We start from the raw sequence: 24,757 nt of genomic DNA, 5'->3' as shown, positions 1-24,757 counted from the left end.
CCTTTTTGCTGTCTGAACCCGAAGCAGTGTTTTGGTGTGGTGGACGGTCTGCACCAGAGGGAAGTCTTCTAAAGCCCCCAAGTACCTTGTTGAACACCTTTTTCTTGCTTTAACTTATGTCAGATAAGGTTAATTTATGCTGTGGTAAACAAATCCCACACAGACTCATACTGGGTTACCTGTCTAGGCCCAAATCACAGCTTTCCTAGTTGTCGTTTTTGCACCTGTTTCAGCTCTAGCACTATCTGGCATAAGGCTGAAATCTTGGGCATCTTATTCAATCCCCAAGTGTAAGATGAGGAAAAAAGACCCAAGCTTAGGGCATTTGACACCATTTAACCATCCGCCAGTCTCCCAAGGCTCGTTGCTGAGGCAGACTAGGTTCTTTTGCAGCCCACTTCTGCAACCGAGGTGGTGGTGCAGACCAGTGTCGAGACCCATTTGGAGTCTGACATCCTGGTGGGTTCCTCTACATTAACAGACCTTGGCTTTAAGTTAATTTGGGTCCAGTCGCAGATTTCTGCTTTGGACGTGCAAAGGAACGTCGCTGGTGCAAGATTTGTGTCAACCTGCATCGTTCTACCTTACAAGGAGACTGGCATCTGGATAGCAGACTGACTTGGGCCCAAGCCAAAAGCTATCCCTAAGAAGGGTTCTACCTCAGGGCCTATGCCAAGGCCTCCTGGTTCCCACCCAGCAGGTTATCAGCAGGACCTGGTCAGGTTAGTTGAGGACGTAATCTCCTTGGAGCTAGGCAACCCCACACTTACCAGTTTTCTCCAGGGAAGAGGCATCCCTCACCAGAAGCTTATTCTGAACCTCCTGATTCGGATCAAGATTCTGACCAGGCGGGGGTCTGTATTTAAGGAGGGACCCCTCCTTACTTCCTATGAAGACTCGGATGCTGAGGAAAGTCTGCCTTCAGCATCATGTCTTGAAGACCTATCCTTTGGGGAAATGCTCAATGCCATGAGGAACATTTCCAGTGTGAGGCACAGGAATACCCACTCTCTAGAGCTTAAGGAGTACCGTGACCTCCCTGAGCACATATCTCTGGCTATTCCTCCTGTTTTGGAGGTGAAGGATATTTTTAGGGACTCTTCCCTGAACCCAGAGTCTCTACTTCCAGACCCTTGAAATCCAGATGGGTTTTACAGGATGTTGGACTTGCATCAATACCTCTTCAAAAATCCCTCTGCTGACACTGAGGTTACCACCTTAGACCTCAAGGGATTTAAGGTCAGCTGTTCTAAGAACCCTTTACCTGCTGACAAAGAAAGCAAGGCCCCGGACGGGTTTGGTAAAAAAAAAAAAAAAAAAAGTCTACACTTCTGCCACCCTAGCCATGAGAGCCCTTAACTTGCCAGTTCCATATGATAAAATACTAACAGATTATTTCCGATAAAATGAAGCAAAATATTTCCTCCCTGGGGGACAGCATTGCTAAGGAACTGTTAAACCTTTGCCATTACAGCTTCCAGGTGGCTAGGTGCACTTCATACTGTGGCTATGATGCTGTGGAGGCATCTAGCCGAGCTTCTCTATCTGGCTCTATCATTAGAAAGCATGCTTGGCTTAGGGCACAGATCCTACTAGACCAGGTCAAATCCAAACCCCTAGATAAAGACTTCCTTTTTGGAGAAAAGCCTGAGACTGTGCTAAAAGGTGAAAGATGAGGTCCTTGACAGTTTGCATAGATTTTGCTTAAAGTTCAGCCTCCTAGGTTTAGTAGGAATTTCCCCACTCGACACTGGTCCTTTCCCCCTCAATCAAAAAACAGCCAGAGGAAACATTGCAGGGAAAGGCCTCAAAGGCTGCAGCAATCACAAAGGCCCAGACAGTGGTCCTAAAGAACCCTCAGGCAGGGGAGCTCTAGACCACAGGGCCCTGGCACAGGGCAGCAATAATGCACTCCCCTTCCGACCCCTTCCCTCCACAGAAAGCATAGAAAGAAGACTTGGAAGAGGGCTATCCCTGTTCAAAGAAAATTGGTCCTGCATTACTTCAGACAAGTGGGTTCTGAGGGTTATCTCAGATGGTTACAAGCTAACTTTGAAAGAGCCATTAAGATACTCAGGCTACCCAGATGTTCCACAAAATCAGAGGAAATCCATTCCCATATTCACATCCTGTGCTTGCAGGGTTCAGTGGAACCAGTACCAGATCTGAGGGAAAGGATTCTATTCCAAGCTATTCCTGATTCCCAGAAAGGAAGGCTGTTGGTGCACTGTCCGTGGTCTGTCCACCCTCAATCGGTCTCTGCTAGTACCAAAGTTCAAAATGCTGACCCTTCAAAGATTTACTCCCATGATTGCCCCCCCCCGGCCTTAATGGTCACTTTAGACCTAAAAGATGCTTACTTGCACATTCTTAGAGGAATTGCAAGGTTTTCTTTGTTTCAGGACTGGCACTAGTCACTTTCAGTTCTTTGCACTGCCCTTTGGCTCGTCTCCTGCTCCCAGAGTCTTCACAGAGTTGGACCCTGTAATCGCCTTCTGCAGAGCAAAAGGAATCCAACTTTCCCCCTATCTGGACTACTGCCTTATTCAAGCCACAAGTCAGTCAAGTTTCCTTCTCTGACACACTTCACCTCCTTTCTGTTCGCTATAAATCTCTGGTAATCCAACACAAGACCCATCCACCAGGAGAGCTTTCCCAGGGGCTCCTCTGTGTTCCTCCCTTCAAAAGGTCTTTCTTCCAGAAAAGATCTCCTCCATGACACTATTTCCAGTGCATCATGTAGAGACTATGTCTCTCAGCCAGGGAATTCCTCAGAGCAGTAGACTACAGGGCTTCTTGTATCCTCATGATTCCTCTGGCCAGGTTACACATGAAGCTTCAATGGTACCTCAGGAATTGCTGGTGCCAGCACTCTGTCCTTGGAGACAGAAATCCCTCTGATCCCTTGCTGCCCTCACCTCTAAGAGGAGCTTGCGTGGTGGACATGGGTATGTGCCCAGAACCTGGGTCTCCCCTTTACGATCATTCCTCAGGACCAAACTCTAACCACAGATGGTTCAGTGACAGCCTGGGGAGCTCATTGCCAACACCCTCAGATCTGGGGCAGATGGGAAACTTAGTTCAGACACCAGGACATAAACTGGGAAGAATTGATGGCGGTGTAGAAGGGCCTAGTGGCTTTCAAAGATCAGCAGAAACCAGGGGTCCTGCTTGTCAAACCAGACACCACAGTAACGTACATAAATAGGTGGCACCTACTCTCTTCCTGTCGTCTAGTGATGCAGGTCTGACAGACTGCTCTGAGGTTGCAGCTCATGGCATAGTATGTTCTAGGGGCTCAAAACAGTCTAGCAGATCATATAAGCAGGCACCTGCTGGATCCCCACAAGTGGCTTCTGTATCTGGGAAACATTTCTCAGCATGGCCAACAAGTGATGGTCTCCACAGAGAGAACTCTTTGCCAAAGCAAATGCTCAACTGAAAATATTCTGCTCCAGGAACAAACTTCCTCCCTTGCCTCCTCTTCCAAAGGTGGTCCTAAAGATCAGGGAAGAAGGGCCAGGGGTCATTGTGATAGCCCCATACTGGCCCAGGCAGCACTGGTATTCTCTGCTACTGGGTTTAACCAATGAAAAACTGTAGCATTTGCTTCAGAGACTGGACCTCCTGACTCTGGATCAGGGGAGGTTTGTGCATCCCAATCTGCACCCTCTCAACTTGGATAATTCCTCAAAATGAAACCCTGATGAAGGGTGATTCCCGAAAGCTGTTTGAGAATGTTTGCCCTCCCTAGGTTGACAAGTTCGACATCCTTAGAGGCTAGAAGGCTTAGTACTAGGGCATCATAGTCTTGTCAAATGGAAAAGGTTCTCTTGCTTTAGCAGCAAGGCCACAATCCCAAATCAGCCAGTCTTAACCATTTTAGATTAGCTGGATACACAGGTGGACAGAAGCCTATCCTTTTCCATCAAGATTCACATCTCTGCCACTTCAGCAGACATCCCTGTTCTTCCTTTATTTCCCACCCCGACGAAACAATTCCTAAGGGGAGTGGTCCACATCAGACCTCCCAGGAGACTACCCCCCCACCTCCATTGTACCTCAGTTTTGTCCTAGAAAAATTGATGCTACTCCCTATTAACCAGCAGCTGCAGAGTTAAAATTCTTAACATGGAAGACTGTCCTCTTACTGGCTCACCTCAGCCAGAAGGGTTTGAGTTAAACTCTCTTGGCAGTGGAACAATATCTAGTATTCCACCCAGGGTATCACTTGGGGCTAATCCCTCCTTTATGTCCAAGGTGGTCACAGACGCATCCTTTAATCAAGCCATACACTTGCACCCCCCCCAATTCTGACTCCTTTGATGTACACAGACAGCTTTGCTACTCGACAGAAGTAAATTTTACAGGAAGTCAGACCAGCTCTTTGTTTCCGGCTGTGAATAGAATCCAATTTTCAAACAGACATTCTCCAAGTGGATCTCTGTACATTTCCTTTTGTTACAGCCATCATGGCAAAAAGCCTCGAGTCTGCAAGGACTCCCTCTGATAGGGCCACATCTACCTCTGCTACCTTCCTGAAAGGAGTACTTACCAAAGACATTTTGTAAGCTTCTAGTTAGTAATCTGTGTGTACCTTTACCAAACACTACCACTTATCAGCCTTCTCCAAGTCTAGAGTCTGATTTGCCACTGCCATCTTGCCGTGTATCCTTTTCCTCATAATCGACCTTCCATCCTACTCTCTGCTTTGGGAGTCATCCCACAACTCAGAACTGCAGCAGTGAAACACAAACTGTTGCAGTCTTCTTTCCCTCCCTTCTTTCTCCCTTGCTTATGCTTCATCCGGGGGGCTCCTACCTTCTAAGGGGCAAGAAAAAAGTCATGGCGCCATCTGGCTCCCTTGATGCCCAAGCATACTGACGTCAGGGTAGGGCATCCACCAGCCTAGGAGGAGGGAGATTTTTTTACTCTGGTAGTTAGGCTGGCCAAGGGCTTCCACAGCAGGAAATCCCACAAGTTAGGACTGCAACAGTGAATACACTCTAATTTCTACTTTTTTAGTAAGTGTACACAGCTATACTGTTCTGCTGAAAGAAGTCTGTTTTGAGATTTCATAAAAGGGTGCTTTCTCTAAGACTTTCTTAGGATCTGTGGGGAACATTAAAACAATTGAAAATGTATTAACTAAAATTGGATCTAATTTACCAGCCTGTGTACATCAGTGTGGGTTTGGGTAAACTCAGAACCTTTAAACAAAGCTAACTGTATGATCAGGTCATACAAATTTTACAAAACAAATCCGGTCTTAACCTGAAAGTGATTAGGTTACCAATCATGCAGACAACAAGGTTTTTAATCTACCAGCTATGCTATGAAAATTGCTGATTATCTTTGTGTTTCACTGTTGCAGTCATCACTTGTGGGTTATCCCTGCTGTGGTATCCCTCGGCCGGCCCGAATACCAGTGTCAATGGTTTTTGCATCAGCTGCAGTCGCATGTAGTCTGACGTCAGGTCGTCAGTGCTATAAAGCAAGACAGCTGACGTCATTACATCAGTCTTCCTTGCTGTGGAGCCCGTAGCAGAAGCAGTTCGCACGTGTGCCGATTGGTCACTACCAGAAGTTGAATTTCAGCTGAAAACATCTAAAGCCAAGTGCCCCGTTGGGGATACTTTTTTTTTTTTGCACTAACCGATGTCTGAAAAAGTTAACAAATGTCTCGCTTGTGGAAAGCAGATCCCACACCGCAACTTCCATTCTTACGATGTCAATTGTTTAGGCCCAGACCACAATGTCCCCCGTTGCCAGTTCAGTGCCGTTTAATGCGAGAACCGTTCGCCGTAGAGCTCTTTGTGTAGACTGTTTTCATGTTCCGTCTTGACATTCTGATATGGCGTCAGTCAGCCAACAATCTGTGGACATTCTGAAAAAACGTAGAGGGTAAGGATAGAGAAATTTCTCAAGGCTAAGCCTCTAGGTGACGCTACCGCTAAGCAGGTAGTCAGTTGTCTGGAATTCAATGAGGTGCTTTCTCAGCCCCTGGTGCCCGATTAGATATCTACACAGGCCTCTACAGAGAGACCCTCTTAGAGTCCAGTGTGCCGCAGAAATCTTCATCTTCCAAGCCTTTGGCTGTTTCTGCCTGTTTGGTCTGGAGCTGCTACACAGGCACCAGCTTCCAAGGTGGCCTTTCGCACTACTGAATCTAGACAAAAATAGACATCTCTTCCAACTAGTTTCTCTTGGACCGACTGATTTTCTCAGGCCTAGAAGCCAGGGCACTTAAAGGAAATCTGCTTCTAGCCACCATCTTGCTACTGCACCACCACCCTAAGCACACATGCTGAAAATGGCAGTCTCATCTCCCTTATCTGGGGTAGTCAGGCCACAACTTCTAAAAGGAAAAGACACCCTTCTCCAGAAATTGACAGAACAGTTTTGTGAGGAACCTGACTATTCAGTTTTTGAAGAGGGACAGCATCCCTGAACTGCTTGAGGATTCAGATGCAGAGAAATCCATCCCTTCTGCCTCCCCCTTCAGATGACCTTTCCTTTGGGGAAACCCTTCACTCCCTCAGGAACATTTCCAGTGGGAATCCCAGGACTTCCCACAGTCTAAAAAAAAAAAAAGACTTGTTTCTGGACCTTCCTCAACAAAGATCTCTGTCCATCCCCCCTATTTTAGAAGTGGTGGTTGATTAACATGAATCCAGCTTAGCCCCAATGCCCTCCTTCCTGCTTCCAGTAAACTTGACAAGTACTACAGAGTACCGGTTTCTCACAAATACCTATACAGAAATCTTGCTGCAGACCCAGAGGTAATTACACAGGGACCTAAAGGAGCTAAATTAGTTCTGCCAAAAACCCTCCTCTTTCTGACAGACTCTGGAGCTCTGGATAGATGGGGTAAGAAGTATACACCTCTGCAACCTTGGCTATCTGAGCATTCAGTTGTCAGTTCCATATGATAAAATATCAACACACTTTGGAACGAATAAAAGAGAAAATTGCTACCTTTCCTGACTCTGCCAATTCAAGAGTGCAGATTTACTGCACTCTGTCAAGTGGCCAAACATTCATTACACTGTAGATATGACGCCCTAGAAGCGTCTAGCAGGGCAGCAGTGACGGGATCTGTCATTAGGAGACTTGCATGGCTGAAGGAACAACCTCTTCCTGATAGTGTCAAGTCTGTACTTATTGATGCACCCCCAAGGTAAGGAGCGCTTGTTTGGGGAAAAAGCAGAAGAGGTGCTTAAAAAGATGGAAGACCAAGCAAAATCTATGCAAACAGTAAAAGATTTCTTTCAGGTTCAACCTCCCAGGTTCAGCAGGAACTTTCCATCCAAGCACTGAGTGCCAGCAGAGAAGCAAACAATGGACCACTTCAGTCTCTAAAAGACAATTGACTATCTGTAACAAAAGACCAGTGGGTGTAAAAGATCACTTTTCAGGGATACAAATTCAGTGAACTCCCAGTTCAAATCATTGGGCAGAGGCATTGAAACAGGTGCAAACTCTCTTATCCCAGAGATTAAACAGGCAAATATCCTTCAAGGATGCATCTGCAGTCCTTACAAATGGGTTGTGAATAACTGTTTAACTTGTGGGAAACAAATACCTCATAAAGATTTCCACTCTTACTGCTTACCTTGTTTAGGCCCAGACTACGACGTAGCAGCTTGTCTAGCCTGTGCTTCTTTTAACCGATGGACGCTTAGACGTCGGTCGGAATTTGCTGAGGAGTTTTTCGGCTCAGATTTTGCTTACATTATGCCGTCGGATCCTCAGACTACGCAAATATCTAAAAAGCACAAGGAAAAGGACAGACACTCGCGGTCCGCGGTTTCGGCCAAAACCGCGGTTAAGCCAACCGCGAGTGTCTCTGTTTCGGCTGAAACCGAGCTCGCGGTTCTTCCTTCAGCCGAAAACTTACCTCCTACCGAGGCCTCATCCAACCTAGTGGAATCGGCTTCTGAAATCCCACCTGCTCTTGCAGGTTCCCAGGAATTATCTGATACTATACCCTTGGATATTTCAACCCCTGCACGTGGAGCTGCTAGGCCACCTGCAACCATGTCGATTAAGGCCTTTGCCAGGGCTAAAGCAGCTAAATCTACCAAATCTGTGCCTGCTAAGACCCCCTCTCACAGGCCTAGCTCTAGTTCACAAATGCTTAGTCTAGCAGAGGATCTAATTTCTTTGATCCGGGGATCCCAACCTCACCCAGACAGGGCCTCTCACCCACCTCCAGAGAAGAGGCCTAGAGCAGAGCCCCTGAGCCAGTTTCTACAGATGACTCCTCTGATGATTCAGATAATTCAAACCCTCCAGAGGGCCCTTTCTCCCCTTATGAAGACTCTGATGCTGAAGAGTCCATTCCTTCTGCCTCTCCGCCTGAGGAATTTTCCTTTGGGGAAACCTTGCATGCTATGAGGGAACAATTTCAGTGGCAGGGCCAGGATTTTTCAGACTCTAGAAAAAGGCTTAGAACCTTTCTGCATTTACCACAGCATAGGCCTTTAGCCATCCCTCCAGTTCTCTCTGTTGTGGATGATGCATTTAATGATGCTTGTACTGCTCCCGATTCACTACCTCTGGCCCCTGCTAAGCCTGATAGGTACTACAAGGGTCCCGGACATGCATTATCATTTGTATAAGGCTCCTTTTGCAGATCCCGAAACTATCTCCCAGGGACCTAAGGCTGTAGCAGCTACCTCTGCCAAAAACCCCCTCCCCTCTGAAAGGGAATCCAGGTCCTTAGAGAGATGGGGTAAAAAAGTTTACACTTCTGCTACTCTTTCAGCTAGGGCCTTGAACTGTCAATTCCACATGATCCAGTATCAAGAATTTGTTAGACCAGTTAACTAAAAAGCTGTCCTCGGATGAACCATTAGACAAAAAATCTATTCAGGAAATGGTACATAACATTCAGCAGGTCTGTAATCATTCCTTAAAATGCGGCTATGATGCACTGGAAGCTTCCTTTAGATCAGCCATGACTGGCACAGTGATCAGAAGACATGCATGGTTAAAAGAGCAGGCCTTACCAGACCATGTCAAATCAAAGCTACTAGATGCTCCCATGGACAAGATCAATTTGTTTGGCTCTCCTGCACAACAGGTGCTGAAGAAGATGGAAGAGAAGGCAAAATCTGTCCAGACAGTGAAAGATTTCTTACAGGTCCAACCTCCAAGGTTTAGCAGGAATTGGCCCTCCAAGAATTGGTCCTTTCCAGACACCTCCAGAGCTCAGAGGCGCAGGAATAGGCGCTCAAGAGGCAGAGGTCAATCCAGAGGTGCCCACAGGGGACGTCAGTGGCAGGCTAACAACCAGCGAGGTACAGCCACAGATACAGCCACCACCACTACTACAGGACAATCACAGTGACTTGGCTCTGGCACCGCCTACCAGGGAACAACTAGAAGCACCCTTAGGCACCACCACTACTACAGGACAATCACAGTGACTTGGCTCTGGCACCGCCTACCAGGGAACAACTAGAAGCACCCTTAGGCGGGAAGCTAGCCTTATTTTCAGTAAACTGGCATTACATCACAGGAGACAAGTGGATTTTGCAGACAATAGACCAAGGTTACAGGTTTCACTTCCATACTCTACCAAGGAAGAGAGGAATGCCAAACCTACCTCCAAATCAAAAGGCAGAAGCTCTAAAACAAATAACTCGCTTACTAAGGATGAGAGCTGTAGAAAAGGTACCATCTATGGAGCAAGGACAGGGATTTTACTCCAGACTCTTCCTGGTACCAAGAAAAGAAAACCAGTGGAGACCTATTCTCGACCTGTCCGCTTTAAACACATTCCTCATTGTCCCAAAATTCAAAATGCTGACCCTGCAGCAGCTTCTTCCCATGTTGGGCAAGGAGTCTTGGCTGGTAACTCTAGATCTCAAGGAGGCATACCTGCACGTCCCCATACGACCAAATTGCAGAAGATACCTCAGATTTCTTGCAGGATCAGAGCATTATCAATTCTCAGCATTGCCCTTTGGCTTATCTACTGCGCCCAGAGTGTTCACGAAATGCCTGGCATCAGTAATTGCTCATTGCAGGCTTCAGGGAATCCAAATCTACCCTTACCTGGATGACTGCCTGTTACAAGCGGACAACAAAAACAAGCTAACAGAAGACTTGAAAAGGGTCATTTATCTACTGCAAGCCCTGGGATACACAGTCAATATAAAAAAGTCAAGGCTGATACCATCCCAAAGGATAACCTTTTTGGGTGCAGAGCTGGACACATCAAAACAAATGGCATTCCTGACAGTAGAAAAACACGAGAAACTCCCTCTCTACTTCTTGGCATTAACAAAGCAGAACCAGCTAACAGCAAGAAAAGTCCTGCAAGCCTTGGGTTTCATGGCATCCTGCATAATATTGGTTCCACATGCCAGACTGCATATGAGAAAGTTACAGTGGTACCTAAGGAATTTATGGTCTCAGCACAAGCACAGCCTAGAAACCCAAATTCCAATAATCCCATGCCTGAAACAAGAATTCCAATGGTGGGCTCAGGCCTGTCAATCAAAGGACTGCCCTTCCACAGCACTCAACCAAGCCAGACAATTGCAACGGACGCCTCAGACCTCGGTTGGGGGGCACACATGCTGGACAAGTGCATACAAGGCTTATGGACTCAAGACCAGCTGCACCTACACATAAATCAAAAGGAAATGCTGGCAGTAAAACTGTCAATTCAGACATTCAGACCATTTCTTCGACAAGGTCAACTGTTGATAAGGACAGACAACACCACAGTTATGTGGTACATCAACAAACAGGGAGGCACACATTCGTACCCTCTATGCCGGATGGCAATGGACCTCTTGAATGTGGCCCTGAGCTTCAACATTCAGTTGCAAGCAATTTTTGTGCCAGGAAAAGAAAACATTCTAGCAGACATACTAAGCAGAACTACCACGGATGCCCACGAATGGATGCTGCATCCGGACATCTTCAAAACCATTACAAGAAAGTGGGGACTACCAGAAATAGACTTATTTGCATCCCCACGCAATCACCAACTGAAGAAATTCTGCACAAGGACGTACCACCCACTTGCTTGGAAAGTGGACTCCCTATCTTTCAGTTGGAAAAACCTGACAGCATATGCATTCCCACCACTTCCTTTGATGCACAAGGTGCTTTTGAAAATCAGAGGACCGTCCAAGGATCATCCTGATAGCTCCAGACTGGCCAAGGCAACATTGGTACCCATTACTGAGGAGCATGTCTCGGGAACAAATATGGACTCTACCTCTAGTTCCCTTACTGTTAACACAGAACAACTACAACACCCTGCATCCAAACCTGAAAACACTGCAGCTGACTGCCTGGAACATTGCATAAGACCAAATAACCCAAATTTATCCCAAAGGGTTAAAGACATTATCTTGGAGGCTTGCAGACCCTCAACAAGAAAAAATTATTCAGCAAAATGGAAAAGATATCACATTTGGAGTACTGCAAAGGGAGAAAATGTGTCACTGGTAAACATAGCCAACATCCTGGAATACTTGGCAGAGCTCTTCCACAACGGCCTGTCCTATTCTTCCATTAAGATTCATGCATCAGCTATTTCAGCAGAATACAACTTGGATCCTCCAGTCTTCTCACATCCTCTGCTCAGGCAGTTTCTAAGAGGAATTAAAAATGTAAAACCACCTAGGAAGCCACAATTGCCAGCGTGGGACTTGAACTTTGTGCTAGAAAAGTTGACACTCCCTCCTTCGAACCAGCAGCAACAGCAGACTTACAATACTTATCATGGAAAACTGCTTTCCTGCTTGCAATCACTTCAGCAAGAAGGGTATCTGAGCTACAGGCATTAATGGCAGTACAGCCCTTCCTGATCTTCCATCAAGATAGTGTCCATGAGAACAAATCCTACTTTTATGCCAAAGGTGGTCTCCAGGGTATCTTTAAATCAAGCTATTCATCTACCTACATTCTTCCCCAACCCACAGAACAGGGGGGAAAGACTGTTGCATACCTTGGATGTACATAGACAACTACGCTACTACCTGGGCAGGACCAAGGGCAATAGAAAAACTGACCAACTGCTGGTAGCATATGCAACAGGAATGGAAGGAAAAGCAATTTCAAAACGGCCAATCTCTAAGTGGATAGGAAATTGCATTAGATTTTGTTACTCCTACCATGGGAAGAAAACTCCAGAAAAAATCAGGCCTCACTCTACAAGGGCAACAGCCACTACCACAGCTTTTCTACGAGGAGTGGCTACCAAAGACATTTTAGAGGCTGCTACTTGGAGCTCCGTGCATACATTTGCCAAGCATTATAATTTACCTTTATACTCCAGATCCCGAGCAGGTTTTGCCACTGCTGTTTTGCAAGGGATCTTAACTACACCATAATCTTATTTCTCCTCCCCCAGTTTGGCTATGGTATTCTACCCATTTGTAAGGACTGCAGATGCATCCTTGAAGGACATAGTACAGTTTTGTACCTACCATAAATGTAGATGTCAGATAGGCATGCATCTGCAGTCAGGATTACCCACCCTCCTTCCCCTCTGTGGTACTCCTAGGGTATTTGCCCATCTTGTAGCTAGCTGGGGGAATCTATTATGGTGTATTTGTTTGTATATATGTACATACATGCTTATTTTTTGTTTGCTCTCTATTTGGAACCATTTGCATTTATCCAAATTTAGCCTTCCTAGAGGGCTCCTGGCATCTGGGGCAAGAAACAGAGGAAAATGGCGTCGGCTGATGCCTTTATACCCGAAGAACAGCTATGACGTCGGGTGAAGTGCGACACCAGCCGAGGCCAGACCCAGACTTTGGAATCCGGCCGACCGAAGGGCTGCCTGACGACAGGACAACCCATTTGTAAGGACTGCAGATGCATGCCTATCGGACATCTACATTTATGGTAGGTACAAAACTGTACTATCTCTCCATTCTGAACACCTCCCTGGTGGTCCCCAGATTCAAAATTTTAACTTTGCAGCAGCTGCTGTTTATGCTAACAAAATATCCCTGGCTAGTGACCCTAGACCTAAAAGATGCCTACCTCCACATCCCTATCAGGGAACTGTGCAGGAAATTCATGCACTTCAGAGGAGGCTCACAACACTTTGTGCTGCCCTTTAGCTTATATGCTACCCCCAGAGTATTTACCAAAATGCTTGGCCCCGGCTATAGCATTCTGCAGACAAAGAAATATACCCTTACCTGGATGACTGCCTCAGTCTAGCAGAGTGCAAAGAAAAGCTGCTCCAAGACCACCTCTTTGTTAAATCACTCCTAACTTCCATAGGGTTTAACTTCCATAGGGTTCACAGTCAATGAGAAGAAATCGAAGCAAAACCCCACCAGGACGATCACTTTCTTGGGAGCTCTGCTAGACACAGCGTCCCAAATGACCTTCCTATCCCCAGAAAAGCAGAGCTTCCTGCCTCTCTACTTTACCCAGCTGGCTTCCAGAAGTCACCTCACCGCGAGGAAGTTTCTGAAAGCCCTGGGATACATGGCATCTTGCATCCTTCTCATTCCTCTGGCCAGGCTTCACATGAGAAATTCAGTGGTATCTAAAGAACCTTTGGTCCCAGCACTCCGTCCCTAGAGAACTCATTTTCCCCTATCCCAAGTATAGGGGCCAAGTTTCTCTGGTGGGCAGAGGCCTGTACCAGGCACAACCGTCTTCCCCCTTCATCCTCTGGCCTATCAGCCAGACCATCACCACAGACGCCTTGGACATCACTTGGGGCACTCGCCTAGCAGGCAGGTGCGCCCAAGGCCTTTGTGATGCCCAGCTACTTCACTTGCACATCAATCAGAAATTATGGCAGTACAAAAGGCTCTGACATCTTTCAAACTCCATCTCAGGCCAGGGGTTCTTATAAAAACAGATAACACCATAGTAATGTGGTATCTCAACAAACGGGGGGAACCAATCTTGCCCCCCTGTGCAGGTTAGCCATGAGCCTCTGGCTTACAGCCACCTCCATGGATCACCTAATCGCCCAATGCAAAAACACCCTGGCAGACCACCTAAGCAGAAACTTACTGGACCCCCACGAATGGCAGCTGCACAGGGAAATCTTTCTGCAAATCACTCAGTGGGGGACTCCGGAAGTGGATCTTTGACCTGCACCTCAACCACCAGCTGCAAAAGTTCTGTACCAGGGAGTATCACCACCTAGTGTGGAAGGTGGATGCCTTGACTTTCCCTAGAACTCCCTCTGTGTACACTTTCTCTCCTCTGCCCCTTATTCCCAAGGTACTGATCAAAATAATGGAGGAGATACCAAAGGCCATCCTCATTGCTCCAGGTTGGCCCAGACAGCATTGGTACCTCTTACTGTGCAGCCTGACCTTACAGCCCCCCATGCAGCTTCCCCTGATCTCAGACCTCTTGACCCAGGGGAGGGGAAAATACTGCACCCAGACTTAGACTCTGTCTTTCAGCATGGCTGCTACCTTAAAAGCCACCAAAGAGTCCCTGTTAAGCAAACAGCTCCTAGATATCACAGAGGCCAGAAGCCCTAGCACCAGAAAAATCATACGCAGGAAAATGGAAAGATTCTGCTCCTGGAGTCTGTCCAAAGGAGCCAGTACCTCCCATCCCTCTCAACTTTGATTACCTAGCAGAGTTTCCCAATAGTGGCCTCTTTATTAAAATCCATGCCTCCACTATTTCTGCCCATTTTGATTCAGATCCACACCCCTCTTCTCTCATACTTTGATTAAGCAATTCCTCAGAGAGGCTTCTAATATCAGACCTTCCAGGAGGCCTCCACACGCAACTGTGGGACCTGAATTATATTCTGGAAAAACTAACTTTACCTCCTTTCGAACCTGATTCCACAGAATTGAAATACTTCTGGAAGACTGCTTTCCTACCAGCCATCACTTCAGCCAGAAGGCTATCAGAGCTTCAGGCTCTCATGGCCATTGAGCCCTTCATTTTCCATGCAGACAGGGTATCCCTGAGTACTAATCCCTCTTATGACCAAGGTGGTATCTGATGTGACCCTCAACCAGGTCATACACATCCACCTTTCCCAACCCTCAAAACAAGGTTTGAATAATTCTACACTCACTAGACATGCACAGACAACTCGGATACTATCTGGCCCGTACTAAGCATTTCAGAAGGAACTACTACTCGTCAGCTTTGCCCCTGGGGCAGAGGAGAATCCAATTTCCAACCACTTACAAATGGATATCGCACTGTATCCATTTTTGCTACAGACTACATGGGAACCCCCCCCCAAATCTATCCGTACCCATTCCACTAGAGCAGCCTCCACTTCCACAGCTTTCCTCAGAGGAGTCCCACCTGGGACATCTTGGAAGCTGCTGCCTCGACCGCCGTCCATACCTTTACAAAGCATTACCACCTACCTTTACAAAGCATTACCACCTACCTCTTATTTCTAAGTCTAGGGCAGGGTTTGCCTCTGCATTTCTGCAGGGCCTGCTGACCCATGCCTAGGACTTTAACCTTTCTTTCCACCCCTCTCCTCAGCTTTGGGAATTCTCCCACAGGTAGTGACTGCAACAGTTGTGTAGACTTACCATAAGTGTAGATGTTAGTGTATTCACTGTTGCAGTCCTGGTTTCACTCCCTCCATCCCCGTATAGTATCTTACCCTAGGGGGACGTAAGCTTCCCACGGTGGCTTTTGGCCACAAGGACCACTTTTCCTTATTTCCTTGCGCTTCTAATGGGTTAGGGCAAGAAAAACTGATGTAATGACGTTTGCTGCCTTGCTTTATAGCACTGGCGACCTGACAGACTACAGGCGACTGCAGCCGATGCAAAAAAAATGGACTCTGGTATTCAGGCCGGCCAAGGGCTACCACAGCAGGGGATAACCCACAGATCGACTGCAACAGTGAATAGTCTGACATCTTCGGAACAGTTTTTAAAGATGGGATGTTAGCTGGTATGCTGTTAATAAGGATTAGATCGCTATCCCAGTAGAGTATGGGATGCGTCTTGCCCAGGATCCTACTGTAGCCAGTATTTAAAAGGTTGTCACTTTCAAGCAAGCTGCATGGTGTGCGGATTTAAAAGCAAATGTATTCAAACTGAAAATCTGAAGTGTTTTGGTATTTTTCACAGTCTTCGGAGTCTTAAGTGTTTTGGTGGTTGACCTGTTTAAACATTTGAGTGGACAGATGAGTACCCCTTTGAGGACTTTCCATTTTCTGTGATAAATTTGTAAAATTGTCTAGGAGAAAATGTCTATGCAATACAGATTCTTACATAGCTTGCTTTTGTTTAGGAGAGTTCTAATGTCTGCTGTTGTAGCAGCTGTATGTTCTTAGTTCCAAGACCTTTAAGTCCACTTTGTCTTTATACTTAAACAGCTGAAAGCCCCTGTCTTTTTTCCAACTTGTGAGGGGGAAAAAAACAGAAGAGGCTTCCAAAGCAACTTCAACTTCTTCTGTGGCCCTGGTTGGGTGAATCTTGTGTGACCTTATCAAGGTTCTCAATGTCTGTTGTATTCTTCCATCCCTTCTGTCACTGATACTAATGATGGTAAGGGTCAGAAGCTTAAATCCTACAGGGCAGGATGTATGCATACTGTAGAGCAGGGAGCACCCCACATAGTGACTTTGGAAGGGCCAGGCAGTAGCCTTCAAGTGTTGGTGAGGGAAGAAGCAAGTCTGCTAACAAGTCCAGATGACAGGTTTGTCCAGGGCTATGACAGACACTTCAAAAAAGGCTATTTTCTGTATTTTAGTCTAACTCGTCAGAGGTACTGAGAGGCATATGCAGTTTTTCCCCAAGAGTCTTTTAAAGCTTTTTCAATCCATGTAATTTGCTTCCCCGGCCTCATTCTATTTAAAAAGGAAAAACTCCCCCTTTTGGCAATGACGCCCTGATTTAGAGAAGGATTGGGTTAGGCTTTATAGGTGCAGTCTCCTGAATCATAGGAGTCAGAACCTGAAGTGTTAAACTTTCCTGTAGAGAAATGATCTTTGCTACCATGTTGAGAATGAGATTGCAAGTGAGAAGACCAAGTGTTAAGAGCTTCTTCAGGTGGATACAAACTCACCTTGAGCTGTTCCTTGCTGTTGGTGCACTCATACCTCTCAACTGTCCAGATTTTCACAGAAAATCTACATTTTTGCCTTCTGATTTCTCATAAAATCTGCAGTTTTCTTGCAAATCACTGGGATGATCTGAGGATTGATGTCACAAAGTAATATACATTTGTTTCAGATTTCATATTCAGAAAAAAATTTATCCTAAGACAAATCCTAAGTTTATAAGAGCAGTATTTAAAATTTGTCTGTATTTTTGGGCTTTTGCTCCCCGGTATGTCAGGCTTTGTCCAGATTTCCTGCACTAAGTGGTTGAAAGGTATGGGTGCACTGGAGGGACTCTTGCAGTGCCGTGTATGCTTCAGACAAGCTTCTGCACCCAAAATGCTCCCCAGTCCTATACATTGTTTTTTGATAACCCTTTGGGTATTCCTAACTGTAACTGTCTTCAAATACTTCACTTCTAATTGCCATCAGAACAAGATGGAACTGCTTTTAATGCGTTTTGGTGAAATTTTATGTGTCTTTGATATTAGCCTTTACAACTGTGAATTTCAACTTCCATATGGCAAAATTTGTCTAGCTACCTTTGCTTATATAAATAGTCTACCTTCTGAGAGTCGTTTTTGCTGAACGTGGTTTTGTATCTCTGGTAATGCAGTCCCTAAAATGCTCTTATGATGCAGCTGGTGGTGGTGTGAGCAGTAACAATAGGTTCCATCATGTGCAGGTTTGAATGGCAGAGGACTCTGAAAAAGCCCTGATACGTAATGCTCCCATGCACAAAATGTTTTGGTGTACTACAGTAGGGGTTTGAAAGATTTGAGGCAAAAACGCATCCAGGTGGTAAAGCAGATTTCAGTCTCCTGTCCTTGGTACAATAGGAACTAGCATCCAGTTCTTGGCACTTTCTTAGGAAGTCCTTTAACTAATCCCAACAGAACTCTGGGGAAATAGTACAAGGAAAATGTGGGAGACCCAAAGAAAGGAGATTGTGCTCAAGATTCTTCAATACAAAGAAAAGAAAAAAAAACAGGGTTGGGAGGGTGGCTTAATGGCTAAGGTGTTTGCCTTATAAACACAAGGTGCAGGGTTTGAGTCTCGCAAGAGATAATTGGCTAGGCTTAAAATGGCTCACAAGGGCAGTTAGCTTAGTACTAAACTATGAACTATGAACTAAAAATGTACAATACTTTCCCTTCCTCCTTGGCCATCCTCTCAATCTTACTGTCTCACTCTTTTGAAACTGATCACAAGAGTCCTAGGTACTAGGGATGGTCCAAAAAAGATCCATGTGGCTTTAGAACTCTTTCTCCCAAATCCTAGGTATTACTCCCCACCCAAGAAAATCCCTAGTCTTTTCCCACCCATTCTTTCCCATGTCTCAAGTCCTAGCACAGTCTCTCAATTCCAACAGGGCAGAGGATTTTATTCAAGGTTTTCTGTAGTAACGAAAAAGTGGAGATCTATACTAGCTGTCGTCCTCCGACTGAGTTCCAAAATTCAAAATGCCCCCTTTCCAAACTTTTACCCCCCCCATCCTTTTTGGTGACTACAACCTGAGACTCCTTTTATCACACACCCATTCAGAGACGTCTGATGTTGAAGGGTTATTTTTCTGGTTTACATTGTAATTTCTCTACCCTCTGGTTTTTATACAGTCCCAAAGGGGTTCATAAAAGGTCTAGCTACAGAAGTTGCATTTTGCAGACAACAGGACATTCATATCTGCCCCATTTGAATACATTATTTTTGCAGGCTCCTTTCAAAGTTAAGAAAAATGCTGTCACGGATCGGTTTCCATCTCAGTCTGGAAAGGTTCTGTTATCCAGTCTCTCAAACTAACATTTCTAGATTGCCTGCTAGACGCAAGTCAAATGGTGACTTGCCAGCGAAAAGGACTACATTTTAGTATTTCCAGTTTTCAACAAGCACTGGCTACTACAAGGGGTTTTCAGAATTCTGGTGTACATGGCTTTGTATCCAGATTATTCCTGCATCCAAATTACACAAATGTAATAGATTGAGCAGGATCCTGTCTTCCTATCCCAATGCTTTACTTTATCAGGAAGGAATTCTGTGGTGGGCAGACCAAACTGTCCTGGTCTTCCCTTATCCCCTTTAGTCTGTAGCCACAGGTGCATCAGACTTCACATGACTAACAGTTACCAAAAGATTCAAAGTGCAGGGTTGGGACAGTCTTATCAAGCATATTACAGAAGTCATTGCCCTGATAAATGCCTTGAAGACATTGAACTGTTTTTGAACTGCAGGATCTCTGTTGGTAGTAAAGGGGCAACATCACATAAACAAGGGGGGACGAAAGTTTATTCCCTTTGCAGTCTAACCATAATAGCTTGGGAAACGGCAATTTTGCATTCTGTCCCTTTAGGCTGCTTACAATTCTTAGAACAAGTTACTGTGGCAGACTTCTTCAGCAGATCACTACAGACCCTCAAGAATGGATGTTACGCAGAGGTCTTCCAAAAAATGACCCACCTGTAGAACTCCCAAGACATTTGTCTCCATTCACAACAGATTCTGCTCTAGAACACCATGCAAAAAGGCCTCTGAAGATGCCTCTTTTCCCATGGGTGGTAATGTTCCTTTACATCTTTTCAATTATAACCCGTTTTTAAATATACAAAAAGAACTCTCCATGTATCATTTTAACTCCCCTTTGGCCCAGACGGCCTTAGTTCTCTAGCTGGTACCACAAGAACCAGGACCCACCTAAAGCGGACTACCTTCTGATTCTACCTTACCTGTGTGAAATTGCTCAATTCAAGCTTTTCTTGCACTGAAAATTCATTTTGGTTATTTCTGTATATTTACCTATTTAGTAGTCATCCTTTATTCCAAGTAACCCTATTTCTGAAGTGAGTTTTAAATAGCCATCCCAAAGAAAACAGCTTCCTATGATTTTTGGTATCCTAGAACTCACTTTGCCACCCTTTGAGACAGCTCTTCACACTGATTTGAACATCTTGGTTACTTGATACTCTGCCCGTTTAAAGATCTGAATTGCAAGCACCGAGCCAGCCCTTCTTTATTACACAGAGAGGGTAACTTTAAGAATCCCCTATATCTAAAGTGATCTTGGAATTTACGTTGTACCAAAAATGTCCTCTCCATGTTTTTACCTAAATGTAAAAAATGGGTATGGGAGATGGAGAGGAAAGTCCTACATGGATGTCTATAGGTAACCTGGATACTACACTGACAATGCAGAAGACTTTAGAGCTTCAGACAAGCTCTTTATTTTGACGAAAAGAAAAGGGTGACCCATGTCAAATTTGACAGTTTTAGTGGTTATCCCAATCTATCCAGTTCTGAACACCTTGTTAATTCCGTGCCTCAGTGGCTAAAGCTCACCCTACCAGAGCTTTGGCTGCATTCAGTGCATTTTTTAAAAGGGTGGACACTAATTGCTCTAGAGGCAGCTACTTGGTCTTCTATTCACACCTTCAACATTACAAGATTGACCAACTTTTCTGTACTAGATTAGGATTTGTTAGATCAGTTAAAGGTCTTCTGGACTGCGATAACTCTGACCTATCTTATAGCTGTTAAGGGTTTAGCAGTCTAATGTAGCTATACTATGTATCATTACATCACTGTTACAGTAATAAAGTTGCGTATGTTAACTCTTGTCTATTGAATAGATCACTGTTGCAGTACTGCAAACCTTCCTCCATTCCCCTTTTCTTTTTCCTCTGCTCTTCCTTTCTAGAGATTTTTTTGTCTAGGGTATGGCTCCTTTTACCCTTCTGCTTTTTTTCTAACATATAAATACCAAAGTCTGTCAGTCTGGCCAGGTTGCTTCCACGTCGCAGCTTTTTCAGAGAGGTGAGAATGCTTTCAGTTTTACCACTCTCATGTCTGCCTTTATACCAGCACACCGTAGAGCTTTCTTGGACAATGGTTTGAGCTTGGTGTACTGGCCAGACATTTGTTCCTTGGCAGGACAGCTGCATGCTACTGCAGGGATCTGTTCAAACTACCGCTGTTATGGTAAGTTTACTTAAACAGCTGTACTTTCCAGACCCAGATATCTTAAATGCTAATGTTGATGTCAAGAACTCTCCTAATGATTGTAAGTTAGTCAAAGCACCTCTCATCAGTTGATTAATTTCTGTAGTCTAGATGTAATGCAGATGTTCTTCATCTCACATTGCTGCAGTCATAACCTGTGGGTAGTCCGCTGTCCTCGGTCGGCCCGAATACCAAAGTGTTAGGCTGGCGTCGGTCTTGGTCGCTCAGATCTGACGTCAGTACACCATGGTATTAAAGTGCATGACCGACGTCATATCCTCAGTCTTTCTTGCCGCATGGTCCGAAGCAGAAGCAGCGTTTGCAAGTGCCGTTCGGCGTTCTGAAATTTTCGTATTCTGAGTTTCAGACCGAAAACCAAGTTGGGCTAAGTACCCCGTTGGGGAATATTTTTGTTTTTTCTTGCCTCAGTTAATTCCGGATGTCAGAAAAAGTGAATAATTGTATTTCTTGTGGGAAACAGATACCGCATAGGGATTACCACTCTCTCTGTATTCCTTGTTTGGGGCCTGAGCACGACGTAGTCGGGTGTCGCTTTTGTGCTAGATTTAATAAGCGCACCATTAAACGTAGGTTAGATTGCGCTAGGCTTGTCTTCGGTAAGCGGTGTAATTACAATATGCTGTCGGATCCTCCGACGCCCGCTATTGCTAAGAAGCGCAAGGAAAAATCATTAAAGTCCAAGCAGGATGAGTCGTCCGTTCCGGACGCCGGTTCTTTAGAAACTACAGTGGAATCTGTGGATCCAGCCGAGGTTTCAGCTGAGTCTCAGGGGGAGCCGTTAATTTTGCAAGATGTGGGCTCTCAGGAGTCGGGTCAGGCTGAGGGGGCCTCTCAGGTTGCTGTACTCCCTTCTTTGCATAAGGTGGTTAGGCCTTCCCCTTCTGTCTCTAAGGTACCTTCCAAGGTCAGGCCTGGTTTGTCTTCCTCTGGTGTCAGTCCTAGTTCTGCAGGTTCTGTACCTAAAAAACACATGCTTAAAATGGCAGAAGATTTGATTTCCTTAATCAGGGGTTCTATGCCCCCTCCAGATAAGAGGCCTAGGGTGGAGCCAGAGGTGGAAAGTTTGGAACATGCTTCAGATTACTCAGAGTCTTCGGCTGAAGACATTCAGGATTTTCCTCCTTATTCTGATTCAGACGCAGAGGATTCCAGTCCTTCTGCTTCTCCTCCAGAGGATTTTTCTTTTTCAGAAACCCTGCATTCTATGAGGGAGCATTTTAAATGGGAAGGTCAGGATTTCTCAGATTCGAAAGAGGCTTAGGGAATTTTTGTTTTACCACAACATCGGCCCTTGGCTATACCTCCTGTTTTGGATGTTGTTCAGGATGTTTTCTCTGAGGCTTCCCTTAATCCAGACTCTTTGCCTCCTGCGCCAGTTAAACCAGATAGGTATTACAGAGTGCCAGAGGCTCATAAATATCTGTATAAGAGCCCAAGGGCTGACCCAGAAACTATTAGCCAGGGACCTAAGGGTGTCAGGGCTTCTGTTGTAAAGAATCCAGTTCCTATGGATAAAGATTCTAGAGCTTTGGATAGGTGGGGTAAAAAAGTGTATACCTCTTCCACTCTAGCAATGAGGGCTTTGAATTGCCAGTTTCATATGTTGAAGTACCAGAATTTTCTCCTTTCTCAGTTAAAATCTAAGGTAGATGCTTTGGCAGAGGGCATAGAGTGTAAGGAATTACAAGATTTGGTTCATGCCTCTGATCAAGTGGGTAAGCATTCTTTGCAGTGTGGTTTTGATGCTTTACAGGCTTCTTCCAGGGTGGCTGCCACTGGATCAGTTATTCGTAGGCACGCCTGGCTTAAGGATCAGAACTTATCAGAGCATGTTAAAGCTCGAATTTTGGATGCTCCTCTGCAGTCTGAAGTTTTGTTTGGTTCTCCTGTGGAGTCAGTCTTAAAGAAAATGGAAGACAAAGCTAAGTCTATGCAGACTGTTAAGGATTTTTTGCAGGTGCAGCCCCCTAAGTTTAGCAGAAATTGGCCTACTAAGGGATGGGCTTACCCTTCTGATTTACAGTCTAGGGGCAGATCTAGACGTGGTAGGGGCAGAGCTCAGGGTTCTTTCAGGCCTAGAACGTGGAGTTCCCCTGCACAATCTACAGGTGAGGGCAGGGGCCAGTCCTTTCATAAACAGACCCAATGACCTGCATCTTCAGCTGCCAGATCCTTCCTGTCTGGCAGCTCCTCTGGGAGGAAAGTTGGCACTCTTCAGGCAAAACTGGCTTTTAGTCACCCAGGACAAATGGGTGTTGGACATTATAGACCGAGGCTACAAGTTTTATTTCCACACATTGCCTCCTTTCAAAGGCATGCCAGACGTTCCTCCTCAGCAAAGGGTGGAGGCTCACAAACAGATTTCTTTACTACTTCAAATGGGGGCTATACAGCAGGTCCCTCTGTCAGAAGTGGGCCTAGGATTTTATTCTCGCCTGTTTCTTGTACCAAAGAAAGGAAACACTTGGAGGCCAATTTTGGATTTATCTATCCTCAACACATACCTGGACATTCCAAAATTCAAAATGTTGACGTTGCAACAACTTCTGCCTCTGTTGGGCAAAGATCACTGGATGGTAACTCTGGATCTCAGAGGCTTATCTTCATATTCCCATCAGGCCCAGTTGCAGGAGATTCCTGCGTTTTCGGGCTGGGACTTTACATTATCAGTTCTCTGCATTGCCCTTTGGCTTATCTACTGCGCCCAGGGTGTTCACAAAGGTACTGGCTCCGGTGATAGCCTTCTTAAGGTTGAGGAATACAAATTTATCCTTATTTGGACGATTGCCTGATTCTTGCTCAAGACAAAAACAAGCTACTTCACCATCTACAGTATGTTATGGCAGTGTTAAGGTGCCTAGGGTATTCTGTGAACGAAACAAAGTCCAGTCTAGTACCCTCTCAGGAAATGTGCTTTCTGGGTGTGAGACTGAATACAGCCTCCCAGATGGCTTTTTTGACCCTGGACAAGCAAAGAAATCTTACACTTTACTTCCAACAATTGTCTCTACGGTCCAGGCTGACTGCAAGGACAGTCCTTCAAGCCTTGGGGTTCATGGCATCTTTTATTCTGGTGCTTCCCAATGCCAAACTGCATATGAGGAAGCTACAATGGTATCTCAAACGTGTATGGACGCAACACTGCCACGATCTGGACACTGTCATTCAGATAATACCTTGCATTCAAAAGGAATTTTTGTGGTGGGCTCAGGAATGTCACGTAAACAAGGGACTCTCTGTGACCCGACCAGAGGCGAGTCAGATCTTAACAACAGATGCCTCAGACGAGGCTTGGGGAGCACACCTCAATGGAAAATGGGTTCAAGACACGTGGCCTGCCAGACTACAACATTTGCATATCAACTTGAAGGAGATGTTAGCAGTCCAATTTGCATTGATGGCCTTCAAGGATCTACTTCACCCAGGACAAGTGTTGATTCAAACAGACAACACAACTGTCATGTGGTACATCAACAAGCAAGGGGGAACCCATTCGTACCCTCTTTGCAGGCAAGCTATGATTTTGTGGGAGACTGCTCTCAATTTGCACCTCACTCTTCAGGCAAGGTTTCTGCCAGGAGCACAGAACTCCTTAGCAGATGTTTTGAGCAGACAGATGGTGGATCCCCACGAGTGGAAGTTGGATCCTCATGTATTTCAACGGTTGACAGTGATATGGGGGACTCCAGA

At 45.5% G+C, this 24,757-nt stretch overlaps 1 protein-coding gene across 4 annotated transcripts in view; it reads left to right on the top strand.

Annotated features, from left to right (window-relative positions):
• The window catches only part of EIF4ENIF1 (eukaryotic translation initiation factor 4E nuclear import factor 1), a 1,251,142-nt gene that overhangs the window by 947,154 nt on the left and 279,231 nt on the right, over window positions 1–24,757 (top strand). The gene's annotated exons all lie outside the window — the stretch shown is intronic.

The sequence above is a fragment of the Protopterus annectens genome, chromosome 4.part0, assembly GCF_019279795.1.
Source record: "Protopterus annectens isolate FY-2018-M chromosome 4.part0, PAN1.0, whole genome shotgun sequence".
Classification (NCBI taxonomy): Eukaryota; Metazoa; Chordata; order Ceratodontiformes; family Protopteridae; genus Protopterus; species Protopterus annectens.
The sequence above is the reverse complement of the archived record's forward strand: the minus strand, read 5'-3'. Positions and strand labels throughout refer to the sequence as shown.